The sequence below is a fragment of the Callorhinus ursinus genome, unplaced genomic scaffold (genome assembly GCF_003265705.2).
Source record: "Callorhinus ursinus isolate GAN/ISIS: 27379988/994484 unplaced genomic scaffold, GSC_fseal_2.0 scaffold64, whole genome shotgun sequence".
In the NCBI taxonomy this organism is placed as follows: domain Eukaryota; kingdom Metazoa; phylum Chordata; class Mammalia; order Carnivora; family Otariidae; genus Callorhinus; species Callorhinus ursinus.
Genome location: NW_027397126.1, coordinates 7,830,614 through 7,848,921, shown reverse-complemented (window position 1 = coordinate 7,848,921; position 18,308 = coordinate 7,830,614). Strand labels below are relative to the sequence as shown.

Genomic DNA, 18,308 nt, shown 5'->3' with positions numbered 1-18,308 from the left:
CTTTTGATCTCTCTCTCTCTCTCAAATAAATAAAATCTTAAAAAAATATATATATTATACTTTAGAAAGTCAAAGCCTCAGAGTAGCCAGGTTTCCAGTGTAACCATGTCCTCAGCTTCTCAGACTTCTGTGTTCCCTGGTCAAACTAAATGAGATCCTGGCCTTTTCATATGTCACAAATATGTTTATCCAGAGCTATTTCTGCCACTCTCATAGCATAATCACTATTAGTCGTTTTAATTAAGTAGATTTATTTCACAACTGCTTTTCTGGGATAGTTTCAACTCCCTTGCAGACCCTGTCACTGAGATTTCAGGTGCAATTATAACCACTTCCCTGCAAGACGATGAAATCATGTTGTCCCAAACTTTTACTCAGGGTTCAGATGGCCCCTTTTCCACAGCTGTTGACTGTGACCATGGCAGCCACTATCCCCCCAGGAAATGACTCTTGGTGAGTCACTTTTTTCCCCCAGGTAGATCTCCTATGTGTCAAATGAACTGGATATATATCAGGATATGGAGTAAGACATATCTGGATAAAACGGTGTTGCCAGCTACTTTGAAACACAATTTCTAACTACACAGGCAGGGGAGATTTGTTTCCCTGAGGGAACCAGAGGCAGGACACACCCTTGCCTATCGGCTTCAGGAACCCTTTGCATGCCTCCTCCGTCTTCGCAACCAGGGTCCTGTCTGAAGTCTTTTCTCTTGACCCTGACTGAGACTACCGTATTGAAGGAGTTCATGTTTATTAGCTCCCAGACCCTTGGCCTTTGCCTGGCGCTGGGGAACTACATAACCCAGAAGGCTTTCCTCCATGAGCAGCGTCGTCGCTGGCCAATGAAGAAGCTGGAGAGGGACGTGCCGGTGCACTACGCGCCACGTCGGGGCGGGACTTCTGGCACTGTCCTCGCGGCGGTTATTTTATCTGTTTCAGGGGCCGGAGCACTGTGTCACACCCGAGGTGACGGGAGGGAAAGTGTTGTCCTCACTGCACAGAGCCGGGTCTGAGGCTCGGCAGTGTCGCTTCCCGGTGTCACCCGCCGCGGGGGCCGGGCTGGGGACCACGGAGTTCGGGTCCAAACCCCCCCCCCCCCCCGTGTCTCCCGGCCTCACTCCGCCAGCAGGCTCTGATGGCGGCGGCTGCGCTGTTGGACCCGGGCAGGTGGGTGCTGCCATTCCCGGGTGGTCTCCCGCCCGACGCCACCTCCCGATCCTAAAGCTCCCAATGAGGGCGCCGGCTGAGGTCCCGTTTCTGACAGCCAGTGGGAGAAGGTGTGGGGGCATTGCAGCTGAAGGACGAGCATGTGCAAAGGCTTGGCTGTGCGACTGGGTAGGGAGCACTTGGGAAACCTCGAGGGAAGCCGAGCATCCGTGCGGTGTCTGCATGGAATAGAGCATGAGGGGCAGAAAGGCACCCGAACAGCTGGACCTTTCTTCCTAGGGCGCTACAAGCCATGGAGAGTTGTAAACACAACAGGGACACGATCTGCGTTAGGATTTTAAGTTTCCCCAAAGGTTGCTCAGGGGAAATTGGGGGTGGGGGGAGAGTGGCGATGAAGGTGGAGGCAGGGAGACCAATGAGGAGACTGCTGCAGTAGAGTCCAGGAGCGTCAGGATGGGGTCCAGACCAGTGATGGCAGTAGAGGAGGGCAAAGTACCCTGAGAACAGATAGAGAGCTTAGGGATAGAGCCCACTTACTGCTGCCTCAGAGGCTGTGAAGGAAAGTAGGGCGTGAAGGACCACCCCAAGTGTTTTTTTGTTGTTTGTTTGTTTGTTTGTTTTTTTTCTGAACATCTGGGAGAATGGAGATGGAAGAAGTTGGGTGGAGGGAGCAAGTTGCAAGGGGGAAGACCAGAGGTTGCATTTTGGACTTGGTGATTCTGAGATGTTCCAGAAGAGTGTGTGTGTGGGGGGGGGGGGGTGGAGAAAGAAAGAGATGGACAGATGGACAAGCAAGTCTGAAGTTCCAGGAGGGGTCTACACTGGGGATGTCCAGGGGAGTTTTAGATCTGGACCAGGACATAGCGTGGGGAGTGGATTTAGGAGAGGGAAGCTTAAGGTTGTTATTTGAAATGGGTCTGAAGTGATAGATGGAAGTGCTGGAGGGTAGGCACAGGGTTGGACGTCCCTGAGGCTGCCTCCAGAGAGGAGGGGGCCTTCAGTCCCATCGGGTTCTGGCTGTTATCTGAGGGAGAGTAGGTCAGGGATAAGGAGTAGTGGGTAAAGAGCCAGGCAGGGATAGAGACGGAGCTGTGGGGTGGTGTATATTCACTGCCCTGTGGGCTCAGCAGGACCTTATGTCTAATCCCTGTGAGCAAGGGAAGAGTTAGCTAGGTCAGTGGAACAGCCTAGGCCAGACCAGGGCAAGGGTGCATCAGCTACTCCAGCTCTTCTTCCGGCAGGAGGGTTGGTCCAGTATTCTAATGGACATTTCTTTGACCAGGTTCTCTTTCAGCGGACCATGGAGTACATACAGGCTGCATTGCTGAAAGAGCCAGTATCTCACTGGCCTGCTTAGACCCCATCCCCCCCCACCCCCCCGCCAAGAATTTATTTACTTATTTAGGAAATGATTGCTTCTTTAAACATTTCTCGAAATAGAAACACACAACAGAAATTTAAATTTACAGATTTAGCTAGTTAAATTCACACAAATTCTTACTAGTTGTTTGAAAAGTTACTATACCTCTAAACATTTGATTAAAATCAAGTATTAACTATCACATCTGCTTAAATGCTTAAAAGCAGGAAAGCCACCCACATTTTCTTTTCTTTTTTTTTAATATTTTCATTTATTTGTCAGAGAGAGAGAGCACAAGCTGGGGGAGCAGTAGAGGGAGAGGGAGAAGCAGGCTCCTCACTGAGCAAGGAGCCCGATGTGGGACTCGATCTCAGGACCCCGGGATCATGACCTGAGCCGAAGGCAGACGCTTAACGACTGAGCCACCCAGCCACGCACATTTTCAAAGGCTCATCACCTCATTGCACCAAGGTGTTAATCCTGTAGACGGTAAAAGCTGATACTCCACACTTGACGTGTACTAAAGCATTTGGTATCAACAACAGCCCTATGGGATGGGTACCATTGTGCCCATTTGACAGATCAGGACATTGAGGCACAGGGAGGTTGAGTCCTTCTGTAAGTTCGTGCAGCTGGTATGAGGCAGTGCTATAGTTTGAACCCAGTTTCAGTTTATAGTTTGGATGTAAACATACACCAGGCCTATTCAGTTCTCTAGCAGCCATCCTGTTTACTCTCATCACAGCCCTGATGGCTGTCAGGTGTTGCCTTATTTTTATCTTTGCTGTCACATGGCTCAATCCAATCCCTCACTTCCTTGCAGGCTTGATCCAGTGTCCCCTCCTCTGAGATGCCTTCCTTGGTTGCCTCATGGAAAGTTGCCCCCAGTCTCTTGTTTCCTTACTCTTATTTTGTTGTCTTTAGGATTCTCCTGATCTTTTGTTTAGTTCCTTGTGGATGATCTGTCTCCAACCCTGGAACGTAAGCTTCTCTCTGTGCTCTATCACAGGCCTAGAGCAGTGCTTGTTTATAACAGGTGCTCAGTAAATGAGTGCACAGTGCTACCCTTCACAGACTTCCTACCATGCCTTGGAAATCCCATCCTTGGAGACCATCTCCAACCTTGTCCCCTTCTATTCTTCCCTTGCTCGCTGCCATCCAGCCAGGCCAACCTGAATGTGTCAAACTCTTTCCCACTTCCTCCCAGCTTTGGCCTTTGGAGTTGCCTCTGATGGGGACACTGTTGCCAGATCTCTCCTTGGCTGCCCTTTCACATCCTTCCAGGCTCTGCTCAAATATCATCTCTTTGATGAGGCCTTTCCTGGCAGTTCTAGCTAAAATAGCCCCTGTCCCAGCCTGCTCTCATTTTGGCATTTTTGTGCAGGGAATTTGGCACAATTACAAAAGCAAAGATGCAGGCTAGATTGAGCTTTTCCAGGTTGTGCTGATGGAGTAAATAGGAAAAATAGTAGTAACAAAACAACCATAAAGTATTGGCCTTCATCGCGAGCCCTTGATATGCACTGACAGTTATTCTGTACCACCTCATTTAACTCTCACCTCCTTAAAATTTGATTCTGTTCTTATCCTTCACAGAAGAGAAACTTGAGGCTCAGAGAAGTCAAGTTACCAGCCCAAGGTCACACAGCTCTTAAATAGCTGAAACTCCAACTCAGTATGCCAACACTCAGAGCCTCCACTCCTAACCATGATAGTACCCATAGTGGGCTGGGGAGGCCTGGGGATGGCACCTGATGTCAACTTTGCAGAATGGGTTTAGGCATCCTAATGAGGAAGGCATAGGGAGCATTTCAGGCAGAGGGAACCACATGGACAAAGGTAGGGACATAGGTTGTTCAAGGAGGCATGAGAGGGCTGATGTGGTTGCTGAGGGCCCCTTCCAGCTGCTGAGACATGACCCCGTGGGCAAGACTGTACTATTGTTATCATTTGCTGCATGTTCATCTCACCCTTACTGTAGTGATGGAGGGGCATAGGGGTTATACAAATAGACCCTGAGCCAGAGGGACCTAGGTTCAGATCTCCACTTATTAGATATGTGACTCTGCTTGACTTGCTAGATCTCCCTGAGCCTCGGAACACTGGCTGTGACACAGAGATGATCATAGTGTTGACCTTGGCTGTGGGAAGATTAATACAAGTAGTAAAAACATAGCGAGCATAGACATGGGCCAGGCATTCCAGTGTCTGCCTTATGAACATTTTCTCCTGCATTCTGACAACAGCCTGCTGAAGTGCGAATGATTAGTATTATTGATGCAGAATTCACTGCTCAGAGAAATGAAGTGACTTCCCCAAGGTCACACAGCAGGCAAGTGGGCACTCAGCACAGAGTCAGGTGCACAGCGAGGACCAATGAGCCTCGGCAGCAGCTGCTGTTACCATCATTGGTGTGATACTTACTGTTACTATTTCCTCCTTTGACGTCCTCGAGTGCATACTATCTGCGCCTCTCAGGACACTGAGGTGTGTTATCGTCTTGTGTCATTCTCCACTGGCTTCCCCCATAGCAGACTTTTTACTCTAACCCAGTTGCATTTTGTGCAATGGCAGCATCCACTGTCCCCCTTGAGCCCAGCACAGAGTGAGGCCCTCAGGAGGTGCATAGTGATTTGGACCTTGGGTACCCCTGGATCTTTGCCAGCAACGGAGTGACAGACTCTAACCCTTGCCTCTCTTTGTCTTCCTAGGGATCAGCGACCATTGAGGATGTGGCCATGACCTTCCCTTGGAGGTCCTGGCCCAAAAGACTGAGCCCAAAGGTCCCTGTACCAGGAGGTGATGTTGCAGACCTGGATAACCTTCTCTCACTGGGTAGGTTTTCGCCTAAGGAGCCCCCTGGGGGGAGCCTGCAGTCTCCTTTCTGCCCTCACACGTCAGGCCTGGCTAGGCCAGACAATATGAGTCCCCTTCAAAATGGTTCAAAACAAAGGGAGAATTTATTGGAAGGGCATGGGGAGATACTGCAGAAGCCAAGAACAGAATGTCCAGCTGGGCTCCGTGAGAGACCGAAATCAGGAACTGAAAGGAACCACGATACACCTTGGCCTCCGTGTCTCTTGTCATGGCTTCTGTGTGTCTTCTCTATGCAGCTGATTGGCTCTTTCCGCTGCAGATCACTCTCTGAGGCCCCCACATTCCTTGCCTCTACTTTTCTCTGCGAGTTCTACATCCTTATTCTCGTCTCTCTCTGCAGTTCGGCTTTCCTGCATGGGCATCCTGGAGGCAGGAAAGGGCCACCTGAGCCTCTCTTTCCCTCACCTTCTCACCCCAGTGCCCATCATAGGCTGGCCTCAATCTGAGATCCTTATCCCAGATTTCCACAAGAAGGAAGCTGGCTGGTCCAGGGGTCAAAGGGTCCTCAGAGCCCCCACAGCAGGGGCCCTCGGTGATGAACTATTTTCCAAGAAGAAGGGTGAGTCTGGCGTCCAGAAGGCATTTACCATTACTGCCACTTGGTATCCTTTAGCGGAAAACACAGTCTCAGTTAAAGGTTTAAAGCTCGGGGGCGCCTGGGTGGCTCAGTCGTTAAGCGTCTGCCTTCGGCTCAGGTCGTGGTCCCGGGGTCCTGGGATCGAGCCCCTCATTGGGCTCCCTGCTCCGCGGGAAGCCTGCTTCTCCCTCTCCCACTCCCCCTGCTTGTGTTCCCTCTCTTGCTATGTCTCTCTCGGTCAAATAAATAAAATATTTTAAAAGAAAAGGTTTAAAGCTCAGTTGTTCCCAGAGGCCTACCTCCCAGGGCTGTTCCTCATTTCCTATGGTATGGACCAAGATCCTCCAGTTACACGAGATGGCTGTAGAAGGTGCACAGACCACTCATCAAATGGCACTGGCATCTGGAAAAAGCTGTTCCTTTTCCCCCCTTCTCTTGTGGGTTCAGTGTCAAGAGAAGCAGCTACCATTCCACGAGTGCAGCTCACGTGTCACACCTGCCCCACTCATTTCATTATCCCAGCCTCTCAGGCTTCGGTAAGGAAGGAAAAGTTGGCCAATATAGTGAGTCTCAATTTAGAAGATGGCCCTTGACTTTGAGATGATATCCACTCATCCCCAATCTGCACTTCAAGGAGCAGTTTTCACTCTAGTCGCTCTGTCCCCTGCCTGAGCCTGTCTTCCTGGATTTCCCTTTAAAGATGTCAGAAATCCAAGGATCAGAAAAGAAAGAAATTGCAAACGGAGGCTTCAGAAATGTCAAAACACAGCAGGCACAGAGACACTATTTTCATCTTCATTTCCCCCTGAAGTGGTAATTTTGCTTCTTCTCTATCTCCTAATAGCCACCTTTTATATACAAGATTCCCTTTAGGCAACCAAGCAAAACCTGACACCACAGAGCCGACCACTCAGGAGCCTTGTTCCAAGGACAACTGACTCCGGGAGCCTCAGCGGGTTCCAGAGTGGGATGAGCCAGGGATCAGCAAGGAAGGGCCTTCAGAAATGCAGGAAAGGTGGTTGAGAGCATGGCCACTCCTCCAGAAGACCCTCCCTGGAAAATGAGCCTCGAATGCCACAGTCTGGGGACAGATGATAGCATGCACTCAAGGGTTTTATGGCAGCAGTTCTCTCCAGGAGATTCTGCCTATGAACAGGGTTCATCCTGACCAAGTAAAGACCCCAGGCTTGATCCAGGGAAGAATTCCTACCAATGCAAGGACTTCGGGAAAGGGAATAAGAGGAATTTCCTCCTTGTTCAACATCAGCAGACTGACTCTGAAAAGAAGTCCCGTGAGCACAACACGTGTCACAAAGAGTTTCTCGACAGAGCACACCTCATTTGACGTTCTCCATGCTAAGGAGAAGCCCGGTGAGGGGAGTGAATGTGGAGAGGCCTTCACATGCCACTCTGCTTTTGTCCAGCATAAAATAATGCACGCTAGAGAAAAACCCTTTGGGTACAGGGAATGCAGGAAGGCCTTTTGTGATAGCTCTTCCTTAGCTTATTACACAAGGAGGACACCGAGAAGCCCTCTGAGAGCATTGAGTGTGGCGCGGCCTCTATCCATGGGTCACATCTTGTGTGATACCAGCACATTCACACTGGAGAAAAGCCCTATGGCTGCCAGGACAGATCCCCCATCCAACATGATACCGTCCACACTGGGGAAAAGCCATACAATGTATCAGGTGTGAAAAGGCCTTTGAGGACAGATCACACCTCACGCAGCACCGGTGGATTGGGATAAACCTGCAAATAAACCCTGTGAGCACAAAGAATGTAGGAAGGCCTTCACCCACTGCTTCAATTTTCTCTTGCATACCAACTCATACTGGAGAAAAACCCTTTGAGGGCAGAGAAGGCAGGAGAGCCACAAGGAACCACACTGGCGAAGAGCCTGAGGAGCACATGGTATTGGAAAGCATTTGGCCTCAGCTCAGTCCTCACTGAGCACCGGAGGGTTTGCGCTAGGGAGGGTGAGGGGAAGAGATGTGGGAAGGCCTTGTGCTAGTGAGCCCTCCCCACTTGACGTTAGATAACTCACACTAGGGAAAGAATTTGGGGATGTAACTACCATGGAAAGTCTTTTGGCCTGAGGAATCCTCTTGCTTGGCATCTGGAAATTCATGCTGAAGGGAAATCCCCTTAAAGTATCATTGTTGTGAGACAACTTCTTGTGACAGATCATTGCTTACTCTTAAAGAGTTTTATTAGAAAAGGACCCAGCCTAGAGCCTTTCTCTATACCTAAGAATTCATCCAGGAGAGAAACTTAGGGGTATTTGTGAACTTGGGAAAAACCTTCATAGTTTGATCTTCAGTTTGCCCTGGAAAGCTCTCTTTAGAATATTAAACAACAAAGGACAAAGAGAGATTGACAGTAGAGAAAAAGAAATGCATATATGACTTCTTCCTGTCATTGCTGCCATGCGTTTGATGATTTATCATTGGTTATTTTTTTGAGAGGGTGTGCTAGGCAAATAATGGCCACCCGATGTGTGTGTGTGTGTGTGTGTGTGTCTTTATCCCTGGAACCTGTGAATAGGTTCCCTTACATGGCAAAGGAGGATCAAGGTTGCTGATGGAATTAAGGCTGACCATCAAATAGGGAGGTTGTCCTGGATAATGTAGTAGATAGGTCCAATATAATCACAAGGGACCTAAAAATGGAGCCAAAAGAGCAAATGTCAGAGTGACGTCATGTGGGAAAGACTCAACAGGCCATTGCTGGCTCTGAATATGGAGGAAGGAGAATATGAGCCAAGGAATGCAGCTTCCAGAAGCCAGAAATAGCAAGGAAACAAGTTGTTCCTTACAGCCTTCAGAAAGGAACCTAGCCCTGCTGACAGCTTGGTTTCAACCCTGTGATACCCGTGTTGGACTTCTGACCCACAGAAGTACATGATAATAAATTTGTATTGTTTTAAGCCACTAAAGGTGTGATAATTCGTTAGAGCAGCAATAGGAAACAAATATTGAGGGTGGGGGTGGGGGGGGTTGGGAGGTGAAAAGGGCCTTTTTCCCTTTATCTTTTATAAATGTTTACTGCCATCCAGTGTCAGGTGTGGTACTTGACGGCACCTCTGCAAACATTTATTGAAAGCCTTCTTTCTTCCAAAACGTTGTCTCTACTCTTGAGGAGCATAACTCTTTGTAAGAAATATGAAGTACTGACTTTTGAAATATTTGAAACTTATAAGAAATCGGAATACTAAGTATAGTGTTTTATGAAGTTATCTTATTGTACTTATGGAGATAAGGATCCATATACAAATCAGCACATTGTACTACACCACTGAAAGCGGTTGAGGGCTTGCTTTCTTTTTTTTAAATTTTTAAAATTTTCTTATGTTAGTCACCATACAATACATCATTAGGTTTTGATGTGGTGATCCAAGATCCATTGTTTTCGTATAATACCCAGTGCTCCATGCAGTTCGTTCATTAAAAAAAATCAACAGTAACTTCATGTGGTTTGGAATGCCTGTCACTCACTTTCTTTTGCTCCTGGTCCACTTGCTTGATTATTCGTCATCTTCTGTGTGGAATGGGGATGATTGTGTCACTGTGTGGGCTTCCCTGTTGACTCCTAATTCTTTCTGCTGACAGGTGTTGCTCAGCTTCTTTAATCCTCTGTAGAGGGGCTTCTGTATGCCCAACTCAGCAGTTATTTAGGGGTGGAATTAGAACTAAAACAAAATACTACAACCAAGTTGAACTTATGATCAACTCAGAGAAAAAAACCCAGAGAAGAAATCTAATTATTTGATCTGGTAAAGAACTGTGTCACTGTAAAGTGACTAGAATATTTTTTATCATTTTTTAAAGTATTTATTTTAATTCTAGTTAGGGAACATACAGTATTGTATTAGTTTTGGGTGTACAATATAGAAATTCAACACTTCCATGCGTCGCTGAGTGCTCATCAGGACAAGTGCCCTCCTTAATCCCCATCACCTCTTTCCCCCATCCCACCACCCACCTCCCCTATGCTGACCATCAGTTTGTTCTCTACAGTTAAATATCTGTTTCTTGGTTTGACCCTCTTTCTCTTTTTCCTTTGCTCATTTTTTTTTGGTTTCTTAAAATCTACATATGAGTGAAGTCGTATGGTATTTGTGTTTCTCTGACTGACTTATTTAGCTTAGCATTATACTCTCTAGGTCCATCCACGTTGTTGCAAATGGCAAGATTTCATTCTTTTTTGTGGCTGAATAATATTCCTTGTGTGGTATGTATGTGTGTGTGTGTATATGTTTCACATCTTCTTTATCCATTCATCAGTTGATGGGCATTTGAGCTGTTTCCATATTTTGGCTATTATAAGTAATGCTGCTGTAAACATCGGGGTGCATATATCCCTTTGCAACAGTGTTTTTGTATTCTTTGGGTGAATACCTAGTAGTGCAATTACTGGATTGTAGGGCTAGTCTGTTTTTAATTTTTTGAGGAAACTCCATGCTATTTTCCACAGTAGCTGCACCAGTTTGCATTCCCACCAACAGTGCACTAATGCTCCTTTTTCTCCACATCCTTGCCAACACTTGTTTTTTCTTTTGTTGTTGATTTTGGCCATTCTGACAGGTGTGAGGTGATATCTCATCGTAATTTTGATTTGTATTTCCCTGATGATGAGTGATGATGAGCATCTTTTCATGTGTCTGTTGGCCATCTGGCTTTCTTCTTTGGAGAAATGTCTGTTCATGTCTTCTGTCCATTTTTTAATTGGATTATTTGTCTTTTGCATGTTGAGTTTTATGAGTTCTTTGTGTATTTTGGATACTAACCCTTTATTGGGTATGTATTTACAAATATCTTCTCCCATTCTGTAGGTTGCCTTTTAGTTTTGTTGATTGTTTCCTTCACCGTGCAGAGCTTTTTATTTTGATAAAGTCCCAATAGTTTATTTTTGCTTGTTTCCCTTGCCTCTGGAAACATATCTAGAAAAAGGTTGTTAGAGCCAATGTCAGATAAGTTACTGCCTGTGTTCTCCTCTAGGATTTTATGGTTTCAGGTCTCACATTTAGGTCTTTCATCCATTTTGAATTTATTTTAGTGTATGGTGTAAGAAAGTGGTCACGTTTCACTCTTTTGCATGTTGCTGTCCAGTTCCCAACACCGGTTTCTGAAGAGACTATCTTTTTCCCATTGCATATTCTTTCCTGCTTTGTTGAAGGTTAATTGACCATATGATCACGGGTTTACTTCTGGATTTTCCATTCTGTTCATTAGTCTATGTGTCTATTTTTGTGCCAGTACCATGTTTTGATTACTACAGGTTTGTATTATAACCTGAAGTCCAGAATTGTGATGCCTCCAGCTTTGCTTTTCTTTTTCAAGATTGCTTTGGGTCGGTGGTGGGGGGGGGGTGGCGCCTGGGTGACACAGTCGATTGAGCATCTGACTCTTGGTTTCGGCTCAGGTCATGATCTCAGGGTTGTGGGATCAAGCCCCGCATCTGGCTTTGCACTCAGCAGGGAGTCTGCTTGAGATTCTCTTTCTCCCTCTCCCTCTGCCCCTCCTGCTTGTGTTCTCTCTCTCTCTCTCTCTCTCTCTAATAAATAAATAAATCTTAAAAAAAATATTGCTTTGGCTATTTGGGGTCTTTTGTGGTTCCATACAAATTTTAGGGTTATTTGTTCTAGCTCTGCAAAGAATGCTGGTGGTATTTTGATAGGGATTGCATTGAATGTATAGATTGCTTTGGGTAGTATAAACAATATAACAACATTTTTTTCTTCCAATCCATGAGCATGGAATGTCTTTCCATTTCTTTGTGTTGAAGTGACTAGAATGTTCATAGGTGGACCAGAATGAATACATGCAGGTATGTGTGGGCTTCATAGTTATCACCATGGGTTTTTTCTGATGCTGCTGTCACTGGTCAGGGTGCTTTGGAATTCCTTTTTGTGATTAACTTGAGGCTAATTTTCAGACTATATGAGATACTCAGTGTTACCTCAGGTTAACAGATTTAGTGTGTTGAAAGGTATAAAAGTAGCCATGTCCTTCCATTGAGCCCTCTTCAGAGCTGGTTCAGGGATCACATACCAGTTGGATTACATTACCAGAGTGGACACATGCCGTTCCTGCATACTGTATCCACCTATCACTTTGTCTGTACATGTATAATTTTGTACAAATGAGGTGCAAAGTTTTCTCTTCGTGGAAGATCAGTGCCTCTTCAGGACCCTGCCCCTGCCCATCTTCCACAGGAGCGCCTCTGTGCTGTGGCTGTGGTTGCACTTGTAGCAGACCGCCTGGGGGGGCGGGGGGCAGAGAATTGGAGGCTGTCTCTCTCCTGAAACACTTCATCCTCAGCAGAGGATCTCTTTCAACCAGGAGCCTGTCTAGAGCTTCCTGGGGCCTTGCAGCTCTCTACTCAATTGAGGCTGGGGAGGAAGAACCTTCCTGGCTATGAGCCCTCTGCTCAGCACTCACTGCTGTATCCTTTTCTAGAAAAATAAAACAAAACAAAGCAAAAAACCAAAACATCATGCCAGAGTCTGGACTACCTACTCCTCGGAAATGATTTCAGGAGGAACGCTGGGAGGAGATGGATCTGGCGTGCAGGTGCTGTGCTGGGAGCTCCTGGTGGGAAAGCTGCCCGTCAAGAATGCCTCACACAGTGAGACCCACAGACATGTCCTCTGAGAGCACGGACACACCTGAAGCATTTATGGGGGAGCTGCTCTAGGATGGTTGCCGGGCTTGAACTATCTGGATGCAACCAGAGGGAGCCTACACGGTCATGAGCAGAGGTCTGAATGGATCAGGAAACAGGGAGGCCCCGATAGAAGGAAACTATCAGACTTGCCTGCTTCTTCCTGAGGCCTCACCGGTAGCTCTTTGATTTCCTCCGGCCAGACTCTGGCCTCAAGATTGCTCAGGGCCAAGGCCTCAGAGCAGCTGCCCCTGTCTGGGAGCTAGGACATCCCTGAGTCCAGGCTTCAGGAGGGTGCTGGCCCCTGGACTCAAATGGCTTTCTGAGCCCTATGTGTCCTGTTCTTTGTGTTTCTGCAGGGAGCTGCCCTGGTTCTGCTACCTCATCTGTTAGGTCCTCGTTTATTGAAAACTATTTAATAAAAGTGTTTGCATTTTGTATTGGTGCATGTGGGTGTGTGTTTGTGTCCCCAGGTAGAGTCACTGCTTATATAGAAAGCCCTTTCCTGTGAAGATTAGAGATGGTTGTTCACTCTGGTTCCCGGGCCAGATCCCTTTATGGCTCTCCTTGACTTCATGGCTAATATTCAGCAGGGAGATTGTACTGTTCATTAGTTATTGGCCTTACTGTGCCAACTGAGAGATATGCTCCTATCAGCCACTTTACAAACCCTTCCTAGTCTCTGTTTCCATTTTCCCAAGTCAACATTCATCCCGGGAACAATGCACCTGTATTTTATTTAATCTTTTGTCTCTTCTTCCTACCAGGTGTTTCCTAAGGCCCAAGGGGTTTGCTGGCCAAGGTCATATCTGGCTTGTTACTCTGCACTCAACTGTGACAAAAGTCTTAGGTTGGAAATTGTCCTTTCTGATGTCATCCTTAAAATTTTTCTCTCTCTTTCCTATTTGCTCTCCCACTGCATCCCCTGACATTTTCAGACTCCGTTTAATTCCCGCCTCCATTTAATGCCCAGCATCCTTGTATGCCACAAGCCCATACAAGACTATAACTCCAGCTACCACTTCTTCAGTCATTAATGACATCTTGCTCAAATTTCCTTCTTCATTGGAGGCCTGGACTCTTGGCTCATGGCCTCTCCCTTCTCCCCTATTCCTGTTACCACCTGCCTTGACTTAAGGATCTATGGTGGGGGACCCAACCAAAGCCCCATAATCTCAGTTCCTCACCCTCTTTACTTCTAGTGATCTTTTTTCCCCATTCTCATTCCACTGTAGCCAAGACTTCTGTGGGTCTATTCTGGATGTTGTCATTATGACATGTTGTCAATATGAACCTCCAAAGCATGCCTCCTTCTCTCATTACTCCCACTTAGTTGCTCATGCTCTTAGCTTTGTGCCTCCACACTTTCAGATATTTTATAATCTAAACTTCTTAAGTTTTTTAAAAGTTGTATTTAAGTCATCTCTACACCCAACGTGGGGCTCAAACTCACAACCCCAAAATCAAGATTTGCACACTTTTCTGACTGAGCCAGCCAGGGGCCCCTATAATCTAAACTTCTAATCCATCATATCCTTATTCTCAGTGACTTCCCTCCCTCTGTAGAAATCTTAGATTGCATGTTTTGTTATTATTGTAAGTCCTTTGAAAACATGACTGAATACTGCATTGTCCTAAATGGTAGACACATGTTGCTACTGAGCAATTGAAATGAGGCCAGTATGACTGAAAAACTTAATTTTTATTTTTTTTGACAAATAAAAAAATATATATTTTGATTTCCATTTCCCTCATGATTAGTGATGTTGAGCACCTTTTCGTGTGTGTGTGTGTGTGTGTATCTAAGGTATACAAAGTGATGTTTTGATATATGTACACATTGTGAAATGACTTTCACAATCAAATTAATGAACACATCCATCACAAAATGTAGTTGCCTTTTTCTTGGTGTGGTGAGAACACTTAGTATATAATCTTTTAACAAATTTCAAGTATACAATACAATATAAATTAAATATAGTCACCCTATTACATACCACATCTCCAGAACTTATTCATCTTATAGCTAAAAGTTTGTTTTATTTGACCAATATCTCACCATTTTCCCCAACCCCCAGTCCCTGGTAAATACTCTTCAACTCTCTGATTCTATGATCTTGACTTTTTAAATGCCAACATATAACTGAGATCATATAGTATTTGTCTTTCTCTGTGCGGTTTATTTCACTTATCATGATGTCCTTCAGGTTTACCCATGTTATTGCAAATGGCATGATTTCCTTCATTTTTTTATGACTGAGAAACATTTCTTTGTGTGCCTGTGTATGTATCACATTTTCTTTATCCATTCATCTGTTGACAGACAAGTTGTTTCCATATCTGGGCTATTGTGAATAATGCTGCAATGAATAGGGGAGTGTAGATATCTCCTTGAGATCCTATACCAATGTACATTTCCACCAATAGTGGTACAAGGGTTTCCCTTTTCTCCACATCCTCACCAACACTTGTTCTCTCTTGTCTTTTTCATACTAGCCATTATAACAGGTATGAAGAGATTTCTCATTGTGGTTTTGATTTCCATTTCCCTGATGATTAGTGATATTGAACACTTTTCCATGTACTTTTTGGCCATTTGTAGGTCTTTGATAAAATGTCTATTCAGGTCCTTTGTCCATTTTTTAATTGGGTTATTTATTTTTTGTTTTGTTTTTTTGCTGAGTTGTATGATTTTTTATGTATTTTGGATATTAAACTGTTTTCAGAGATATGGTTTGCAAACATATTCTCCGATTCTGTGTGTTGCCTTTTCATTTAGTTGAATCTTTCCTTTGCTGTTCAGAAACTTTTTAGTTTAATGTAGTTCCATTTGTTTGTTTTTTGCTTTGACCATCTGCACTTTGGTGTCAAATCCAAAAAAAAAAAAAAAATTGCCAGGACCAATGTCAAGGAGATTTTTCTCTGTCTTCCCCCACCCCACACTGCCATGGGAGTTTTAAGTTTCAAGTCATATATTTCAGTCTTTAATCCATTTTAATTTCTGTGGATGGTGTAAGAGAAGGGTCCAATATCATTCTTTTTTATGTGATTATATAGTTTTCCCAATACCGTTTATTGAAGAGACTATTGTTTCTCCATTGTGTATTCTCCATTGTCATAGAATAGTTGACCACATATGAGTGGGTTTATTTTCAGTCTCTCTCTTCTGCTCTATTGGTCTATGTGTCTGTTTTTATGCCTAGTACTATACTGTTTTGATTATCATAGTTTTGTAATATGGTTTGAAATCAGGAAGTGTGAGGCCTCCAGCTTTGTCTTCCTTCTCAAGATTGCTTTGCCTACTTCAGTCTTTTGCGGTTCCATATGAATTTTAGGATTATTTTTTCTATTTCTATAAAAAATGCCATTAGAATTTTGATAGACATTACACTGGGTCTGTAGATCACTTAGGGTACTATGGACATTTTAATAATGTTATTTCCTCCAATCCATGAACACAGATATCTTTCCATTTACTTGTGTCTTCTTCAATTTCTTTCATCAACATCTTATAGTTTTCAGTGTATAGACCTTTTACCTCAGTTAAATTTATTCTTATGGATTTTATTCTTTTTCATGCTATTGTAAATGGGATTGCATTCTTTATTTCTTTTTCATAGAGTTCGTTGTTGGTGTATAGAAGCACAACGGATTGTGATACATTGATTTTGTGTCTTGCACATTTACTGAATTCATTTATTCTAAGAGTTTCTTTGTAGAGTCTTTGGAGTTTACTATATATAAGATCATGTCATCTTCAACCAGAGACAATTTAACTTGTTCATCTTCAGTTTAGATCCCTTTTATTTCTTTTGCTTAGATGATATTTAGATTATGCTTTATGATAAATAGGAGTGCCTTGGTAATGGCTTCAAGCTCTAAGCAACTAGTTTCTTCACAGGCAAAATAAAATGAATGAAAGATTAAAAAACATAGTGTAATATAGGCAGTGGGATGAAAACCTGGGAACCTGGACTCTGATTAACTGCCAATCTGTTGCTAAGCAAGAAATTTTATGGTTTTGCCTCTCTCTTTCCCTAGTTACTTAAATGGGTAAAATGTATTGTGTATATTTGGTATACTTTCAAACTCAGTTTTGCTTTCTATTTTTCTGAAAATATCCAAATGCTTCTTTATTAAAATTGCTCATTAATAAATACTGTTGACCTAATAGGTTATGATCTAAGGCAAGAGTAAAAGAACCGACATACCTAAGGCCAATTTCATATTTTACTTGCTAATCCTTCATATCAACCACTACTTAATATAACCACTGTCTTTCCTAAATAGAATGTTTATTCTAACTCTACCATTTTCCTTAAAATAGTTTAAACTTTTTGCAAGAATGGTTTTAGTCCTGACATATTTGGCTAATTTTCTGTGAAAAGTTTTTGTAGTTCAAAAATAGATGTCAAGAGGTCCTAAGAACTGGTCCTGCTGAGGGATGCTACACTTGGGAAATTGTTATTTCATTCACCTAGACTCTGAGTAAATAGGAGGGGGCAGGGAGAGAGAGAGATTGTGTGTGTGTATGTGTGTGTGTTTTTTGTTAGTTGCTGGTACCTAGTGAATGGGCAGGCATGACTTGTGTTCAATCTTCAGAATACTTGGTAAGAATTGGGAGTTTATATAGAGTCTCTCTGAGATCAGGATGGGGCAAGACTCTTCTGCCAGTGGAATCTTCCTTATGTATAAGAAATATCATTGCCTCCTGCACATCCCAATCCCCTCAGAGATGTTTCTTGGCCTCCTCTCAATTATATGACTGTTCTCAGCTGTTGCCTGTGCAGGAGGAATCTTCCATCTATTGATAAAGACCTCAGTTCCTCAAACAATCAGTAACAGGATGCTGAGTTTCTTTCCCAAAGTTCAAAATTAGTTAGCTGAATGCTAAGCATACCTGATTCTTTATTTCAGTTTGTCAAGAGAGGGAAAAAAAAATACTCATTAACACTATACCTCTATACTCAACCCTGTGATCATCCTTTTACATTCAGGAGGACATTTCCCAGCTGCCTGATTGTATCTCTTAACCTTAACTCTTTGTCAATTGTAGGTAAAGCTTTGATAGTTCAAATATGCATTGAATAGTCCCTTAGCAACCACTGAACTCACTGGGTTAGGTACTAAACTATAATGTGGTAGAGAATGTCTCCTGAAAAAGAAAAGCTTTGAATTACACAATCTAAACTTATTGGAAGCTAAATCAAAATATGCCACATTTAATTGGTTTAAGAAGGCTTTTCAAACAGATGGAATGTAGTGTCATCACTACAGCCTCCAGTAAACTTAAAGTGGAAAATTCCTCCTTTTCTTCACCTAAACGAAACCAGATTTGTCGTTCAATGTCTCGCTGCTCTGCTTGAAATCGCCTTACTTGTTTCCGCTCTGCTAGGGAAGTGCACACAACAGGCACTCCACCACTTAGGAATTCATTATTAAGGCAAGCAGAATCAGAAAGTCAACAATGCTCTGAAATTCAGGGAAAAAACACAATTACTCTAGCATTTTGAGGAATTCCCCTTACATTTGTGAGACTGAGGATTTATTCATATGGAAATCCAGTGAAGAAAGCTATAAAATTGGCATTCTACTCCCAGGAGGGCTTTGGTTGTCTTTTCTGTCCTAGAGCACTAATTTGGAAATCCCAAAAAGGTGGCT

At 44.0% G+C, this 18,308-nt stretch overlaps 1 long non-coding RNA gene across 1 annotated transcript; it reads left to right on the top strand.

The window, feature by feature from the left end:
• The first annotated feature begins 942 nt into the window (after positions 1-942).
• Positions 943-6,204, top strand: LOC141371277 (uncharacterized). Its single transcript, XR_012376097.1, has 3 exons — positions 943-1,167; positions 5,239-5,362; positions 5,745-6,204. It is a non-coding gene; the product is annotated as an uncharacterized lncRNA (long non-coding RNA).
• The last annotated feature ends 12,104 nt before the right edge of the window (positions 6,205-18,308 follow it).